The sequence below is a fragment of the Ictidomys tridecemlineatus genome, unplaced genomic scaffold (assembly GCF_052094955.1).
Source record: "Ictidomys tridecemlineatus isolate mIctTri1 unplaced genomic scaffold, mIctTri1.hap1 Scaffold_261, whole genome shotgun sequence".
NCBI lineage: Eukaryota > Metazoa > Chordata > Mammalia > Rodentia > Sciuridae > Ictidomys > Ictidomys tridecemlineatus.
This window is the reverse complement of record NW_027522274.1, coordinates 35,743-43,379: the sequence shown is the minus strand read 5'-3', so window position 1 is coordinate 43,379 and position 7,637 is coordinate 35,743. Positions and strand designations below refer to the sequence as shown.

Sequence of the window (7,637 nt, the reverse complement as noted above, 5' to 3'; positions counted from 1 at the left end):
AGGCTAGGGGCGCTCACTCACGGGCCCCAGAGGTCACTGCTCCCTGGCGCGCCTGGGGGGCTAACCCCGGAGGCCCCAGCACTCAGAGGACCCGCGGGCGAGGGGCGCTCACCCGCAGGCCCCGGAGGACAAGGAAGCCTGCTGGGCCCCCACCACCCCCACAAGGCAGGAGGCTCACCCACAGGACCCTAAGGACACTGGCCACTGGCAGGCGAGGGGCGCTCAACCCCAGGACATAGTGCAGAAGGAATGCCAGGGACCCAGGGGCCCTCCCAAGCAGGACCCTGGGGAAAGGGAACAGGGCTGGGACCCCTGGGAGTTGGGGCGGAGGCGTGCTCTGAGCACCAGCAGAACCCCAGAGCACACTGAGCAAGGCAGGGAGAGGGGCGCTCACCAGCAGGGCCCAGAGTGCCCTGGGGACTGCAGGCCGCCTGGGGTGCTCACCCACAGCCAGCAGGCCAGCCCCAGCACTGCTGAAGGGAAGGGAGGGGTGCTCACCCCCAGGAACCAAGGAAGCCTGAGCCCGCCCCCCAGGTCCAGGCCCTTTCCCCTCCACATTTCCCTTAGGCATAATGAGTGACTCTCAGCCTCCCTCAATGTATCTTACTCCCTCATATTTCATATCTCTTTATATCTTTATATCTCTGTGATTTCCTTCAGTGACTAGTGATTGTTTAACCTGACCATACTTTTAAAGAATCAATTATTATATTGTTCATTTCTGTAACTTTCCCTTTGACACCTTCTATTATTCTGTTGATCTCTTCCAATATTCTGCTTTTGCCTTATTTTATACCTTCTCTAATTTCTTTGAACACTTTGAGTGTGGCTGTTTTTAAGTCCCTTTCCAACTTCGGTATTTTCAGTGTCTGGCTTGTGTTTATTGGTTGAATCTGCTGACTTTGGCTCCTGGCTTTGGATTTCTTCGCACGGTTGGCCATTTTGTGGGGTCCTGTGTGTGCCTTGACTGTGGAGATGCTTCTCTGGAGTAGCATTGTGATGACATCGACTGTCCCCAGTGGATAAAAGGTCCCTGGGCTAGCATTCAGGTGAGTTCCTAGTCTCAGAACACCACAGCCTGCTGGCAGCACAGCATCTGTCCTCATGTCACGCAGACTAGATGTTCAGCTTATGTGTGATTATTCCCATTTTAGTGTAAGGTAAGTGGTTCATTTTGTGCCTATTATCCAGGACAGGAAGCAGAGTTTTATAAATCCCAGTTCCTGGCTGGGAGAGCCCTTTCCTGACTGCTGACTTTTTCAAGGTATTCATCTTCAGTTGAATACCTTGAATAAAGTCAGCAGTTTATTTGCAAGACAGTGCTCCTATCTGGGCTCAGTGGGCATGCCTGTCATCACAGCTGCTTGGGAGACTCAGGCAGGAGGATCCCAACTTCAATGCCAGCCTCAGCAACTTAGTGAGGACCTGTCTCAAAATAAAAAGTAAAAAGGACCAGGGGTGTATCTCATTGGTAAAGCACTCCTGGGTTCAATCCCCAGTACCCCCCCCCCAAAAAAATGAATGTGATTCTAGGTAAGAACTAAACCTGCAGGCTCTTATACACTCTAAGGTTCCTTTCATATGGAATTCTGGAAAAGCCCAAACTGTAGGGACAGACATAGATCAGTGGTTTCCAGGGACAAGGGGTGGGGAAAGGGAGAGACTACAATGAGCAGAGGGGAGTTTGGGGTGACAGAACTATTCTCTATCTTGACTAGGATAGTAATTATAGGGCTGTATTTGTCAGAACTCACAGACTATACACTAAAAAGGTTGAATTCTATTGTGTGTGAATTACGCCTTCATCTCATTTTCTAAAATAGTTTTTTAGTTGTCGATGGACCTTTATTTTATTTATATGTGGTGCTGAGAATCAAACCCAGTGCCTCACACATGCTAGGCAAGTGCTCTACCACTGAGCCCCAGCCCCTTCATCTCATTTTTTTAAAAAAGATATAAAATAATAAACTGTATATACAGGTAAATATAAATTACACAAAGACTATTTGTAAACATGATAATTTGTAAAAATCCTAGCCTCTGAAGCATATGGTAGTTCAACCTCTGATCATAACCAAGAGTCTCCTCTTTTTTTTTATTGTTGGTTGTTCAAAATATTACATAGTTCTTGATATATCATATTTCACACTTTGATTCAAGTGGGTTATGAACTCCCATTTTTACCCCATATACACATTGCAGAATCACATCAGTTACACTTCCATTGATTTACATATTGACATACTCATGTCTGTTGTATTCTGCTGCCTTTCCTATCCTCTACTATCCCCCCTCCCCTCCCCTCCCCTCTTCTCTCTTTACCCCTTCTACTGTAATTCATTTCTCCCCCTTGTATTATTTTTCCCTTTCCCCCCACTTCCTCTTGTATGTAATTTTGTATAACCCTGAGGGTCTCCTTCCATTTCCATGAAATTTCCCTTCTCTCTCCCTTTCCCTCCCACCTCTCATCCCTGGTTAATGTTAGTCTTCTTCTCATGCTCTTCTTCCCTACTCTGTTCTTACTCTCCTTATATCAAAGAAGACATTTGGCGTTTGTTTTTTAGGGATTGGCTGGCTTCACTTAGCATAATCTGCTCTAATGCCATCCATTTCCCTCCAAATTCTATGATTTTGTCATTTTTTAATGCAGAGTAATACTCCATTGTGTATTAATGCCACATTTTTTTATCCATTCGTCTATTGAAGGGCATCTAGGTTGCTTCCACAGTCTTGCTATTGTGAATTGTGCTGCTATGAACATCGATGTAGCAGTGTCCCTGTAGCATGCTCTTTTTAGGGCTTTAGGAAATAGACCCAGAAGGGGAATAGCTGGGTCAAATGGCGGTTCCATTCCCTTTAATACCAGCTCTGGGAGGGCTTCTCCTAGCTCCCACCACCAGCCACCAAATGCAGTAACGAGGTTTACTGAGAGGCTAGCAAGAGGGAACATGCCAGGGAGTGGACTTTCATTGAGAAACAAAAAATTCCAGGGAAAATCCCATCCAATGAAGGTTAAGGGGGGCAGCAGCCCAAGGTCAGGGGCAAGGATTGGGTCTTCAGGGCAGTGACCAGACACGCCTCTGCACTGACAAGCCCTCGGACCTGGAGAAGGATGGGGAAATCTCTGACACAGCTGCGTCTGAACGCCTCTCACCCAGCCATGGAGGTAACTCAAATCACGTGTGAGGATGGCCTCCCACAAATATTGTTTTGTTTTACTTGACTGTCATTTACTTAGTTGGAAGCTGATTTAGTAAGTGGTGTTTTGTTTAGAACAGGCTTTCACCTTTTTTCTTTTGAAGCAAAATGTTGTTAGAGGACTGTATCATGGTATTTCACTATTTCCGTTCGGATTAAAACCTGAAATTAGATTCTTTCAAGTTGACTGGTATAAGACATGAACTATATGAGAAAATATTCACCAATAGTAGTTAGGGCAAAAGTAGTTCTGGATAACAATCAGTGAGTGATCATCAGTTCATTTTATACAGACCATAACTTCGGAACTTTCATCCACTCGCTTAGAGAAAGTAATATTTTATGCTGGCAAGTAAGGACTGATTTGACAACCAGTGTGACTCTTGAGGGAAAACAGAATGATTAGATTTATTAAAAGTGTAGACTTTCTTTTGCAAGACCCGAATTTTTTTTATTTCTATTAATTTTGGACTCAAGTATCAGGCAGATTCTTCACTGTGCTTCAAATGTTTTAATAGAGCTGCTTCTTATTTTTAAGAAGGAGGTTATACTACTACTTTCATTTTAGGTTTAAATGTATACTTTAAACACATGCACACACACATTTAGAGAGCATATTTAACATTTGAATAAAGCTTTAACTATAGTTAGGGCATTTTTAATACATGTTCGTTCTTGGTCTCTATTGGGTAAAACTTGTTCAAAGTGTTCTCTGTGTATTGGTGCAGGTTGGCCAATTGTCACTTGTTGGCAATGATATAGAAGTTGAAAGTGAGCAGTTCAAAAAACTTAAAGTAGTTTAGCAGAGTCATTTTATGAGTATCAAATCTAAGAATACCAAAAGCTGAGAATTATGTGTCTGATTCTTTTTTCAGTGTCCTAATAATTCATGTGTATTTTACAAATATCTCCTCAAAAACCAAAGACTAGGTAATCCTTTATCAGTGAACCACAGCAGAATGCAATTCTAAATTTCAGGAAAATGGGCATCAAATATAAAAGACAGGAACTGGGGTTGTGGGTCAGTGGAACAGCCCTCACTTAGCACATGCAAGGTACTGAGTAGGATTCTTAGAACCACATAAAAATTAATTAATTGATTGATTGAGTGATTAATTAATTAAAGGTAGAAGAAGAACTCAAAGATGAAGAACACAAAGAAAAATAGGAAGAAGAAGAAGGAGGAGGAGGAGGAGGGAGGAAGAAGAAGAAGAAGTCATCAAGATGACTCAGGGAAAATGGGAACAGAGTAAGTTTAAATTGTGGTTTCCAATTCCAAAATGTTTCCTGAGAACTGCAACTTTCTTTGTCTTTGAGATCTCCTACTTCCATGACATGTTTAGTAGTGTTTTCTGGTTTATTCTTAATATGCTCTAGTTATTGTTTTATGGGAAAACTAGTTGACATGCCCCACAAGACTGAAAATCAATGAAAATCTTTCATTAAGCATAAAGTTCCTTTCACATTTGCTACAATCATAGTAAATACACTTTTTTTTCTATAAAGGGACTGCCTTTGTTGGGCATTTAAAATATCCCCAAAGGCTAGATGACATACATGAAAATCCCATTGTTGTTTATAGAATAGTGGATTAATCAAATTCAATGCTGTAATCTTTAGAGTAAAACAGAATGGAAATAATTTACTCATAGTATCATATTTAAACCATCTTTATTTCCAAAATACTATCCTAAGAATTATAGTTTTATTTAGCTTCAATCGGAGCAAAAGTATAATCACTTATTTAAGTAAAAGCAATTACTTAAAAACTAAAAATGAGAGGTAAGTCAAATTACTTTTGAAGAGAGATCAAAAACATCAGGTTTTTTGTTGATGTTCAGTAGCAGGCTCACTTGAAGGCGGAATGAAGCCTGAAGGGCACTCACTTCTACTTTCAGAATGCAGGGGTCGGGGGAGGAAATCCAGCACTTGGAAGAAGGTCATGAGGAAAATACCTCCATTCATAGACATCTGGCATTGGAAAAAATGGAGGGGGTGGTGGGCCTGGTGTAAAATAATCTCGAGGTGCCCCATACCTGTTTCCTGGAGGAGGCGGAGGGAAAAATGGTCCTCTTCTCATGAACTGACTCCTTGGGTCCACAGGAAACAATTCACCTCTGACTGGAGGAAAAGGTGCCAAAAATGAGCCGGAGCCAGTTGCTTGGTTTTCAGCAGGGAGAGATGAATCGGGCACATTGGAATCATCAAGATTGATTTTGGTCTCCTTTCTACTGGATTGACTTTCTGAAGACATAGGCCCATCCTTTTTATCCAAAGAAGGCAGCTTAGAACCTCTGAGTTCTGCTGGTCGTGATGGTCTACCATAATTCGAATAACATCCACCTTGCCAAGGAGGACCCAATGGTGAGGGACCATTGGGGGAATGCTTTCTGCCCAATGCTACATTTGAAACACCAAGTGCACAGGGATCTTCCTCTAAAAGTTCAAATTGAAGCTCCCTTTCAGTTAACTTTTGTCTATTGCGAGCGTTTTGTTTCATGAAATAACGGAGGTTTCTTTCAGCAATCCAAACCGCCAACTCACTCTCATGTGCTTTTTTCTCAGAGTAAATAATCTTCCCCTGACAGGACTGAATGGTTCTCTCCAATTCTTCTTTAAGATATTTGGCTCGCTTTCTGTAGGTCTCCAGCTCTTCTCTTGTATGGCCCATCTCTTCTTTGACCTTGGAAAGTTTCTCCTCTTGCTCCACCTGGTAATTTTCCTCTACTCTGAGTTTCCTATGGAGTTTCATCATATTTTCTTGATAGCATTCCATCATGACTTTAAATTTCTGCTGAAGGTTCTCATTCTCACCTTCAAGCTGTGTATTTTCTGACAGCAAGGTTGCCTGTTCGGTCTTCAGACTTCTAATCTGTTCTCTAAGGTCTTCCTTTGTTTTCTCTACTTCAGATAAGGAAGCACAAGTTTGATATCTTTGTCCTTCTAAGGTTTCTAAGGAGGCCTTTAGCTTAGCACCATCAACCAGTTTCTTCAAAGCTCCTTTGGGCTCATCATCCAAGTGAGCACCAATTCCTGATTCACTCGTCATTCCCCATTCCAAGTTCCCAATGTCTGTTTGGGCTCCCTTGCTTGGAGAAGACCTATCTTTCATCTTCAGCAAGCCTTCAGTCAGAGACTCCATGTGATTTTCTTTATCAGTTTGAGCTTGTTTTGCATGGAATTGAAAGTCTTCCAATGTGGTGCTCTCTTTACATTGGACACGTCCTTGTTCCCTCCATGCTTCAGCGTCTCCTTGTAAGATCGGTTTCTGACTTTGCTGAAGCTGGGAACATTCATCCAAGGCTTCCTTCACTGCCAGCTGAAGTCCTTCCTCACTCATTTGAAGCAGTCTCAAGTTTGTTTTAGTTTCAGCTATTTGTGAGCTGATTGATTCTGATTCACCTTCAAGGGACTTTATCCTTCTCGATATATCTGCCATGATTTCATCCTGTTTACAATGTTTGGCCTTTTGTTCTTCTAGCTCTTTTTCTAGAAAGAGTCTTTCATCCCCATGGCTAGGTTTGGACCTATGCAGCTTTTCATAGGTTGCCTCCAAATTTGGGACGTCTCTTGGACCCTTCTCAGAACTGCTGCCCTTTAAAGTTGACTCTAAGCCTTCAAGCTCTTTTTGAACAAGGCTGACTTTTTCAAGTAGTTCACATTTTTCTTCAATTCTTCTAGAAAGTTTTAAAGCCAGCTTTTTTTCTCTTCCCACATAAAGCCTCCTTCTAACACAATGAAAACTTCTCCACAAAAACAAGAGAAGAGCAAAACATCCAATAGCTCTACACATCACCAACTCCCAAGGAACACCATAAGGATTAGGGCCTGGCTTCATGTCTTCAGACAATGCTGCCACAACCCTGCCTACTTCTTCCAGGACCACCCGCTAATATGGCTGTAGGGCAGTCCTTGGTGCCTCCATCAAGCTAAGTTGGCTTTGGCTCTTGCCACCACAACCACAGCCTGCCCAGGCAGGCCAATGTAGGCTGTGAACACTCAGGTGTTTGGTGAGGAACTCAAACCTGCACCAGGCAACGGAACAGACCACTGAGAACCCCTGCAAGGGGGGGGGCGGGTTGTGATAGTGGGGAGCTGGGGTGAAGGACTCCCAGGAGCCTTGTGGTGCTCAAGTGCCCATCAGGGGAGTCTTGGCCCCCTCCTTCCCTAACCAGTGCATCCTGAAGTGTCACGGGTTCAAGTCCCTTCCACTCCAGCCAGACAGGAGTCCTCTCTATGCCTCCCACCCCTGAGTTTGGTTTAGGCCAGGCCAAGGAAGGTGGAGCCTCTTAAGTTTCTATACAGTCATAATGCCACTCAGTTTGATGTCATACAAATTCTAAAGCTTTCTAAACTGTCTCAACAGATTTTATGCCATATATTTATATTTGTACTGCTTGCCCTTTTGCTTTAGTGACCCATTGCTTTCCCTGCTTTTG

The 7,637-nt window shown here is 43.1% G+C and overlaps 1 pseudogene; it reads right to left on the bottom strand.

Moving 5' to 3' along the window:
* Nucleotides 1–5,016: 5,016 nt before the first annotated feature.
* LOC144373144 (melanoma inhibitory activity protein 2 pseudogene) lies at nt 5,017–7,051 on the bottom strand (annotated as a pseudogene).
* Nucleotides 7,052–7,637: the final 586 nt, after the last annotated feature.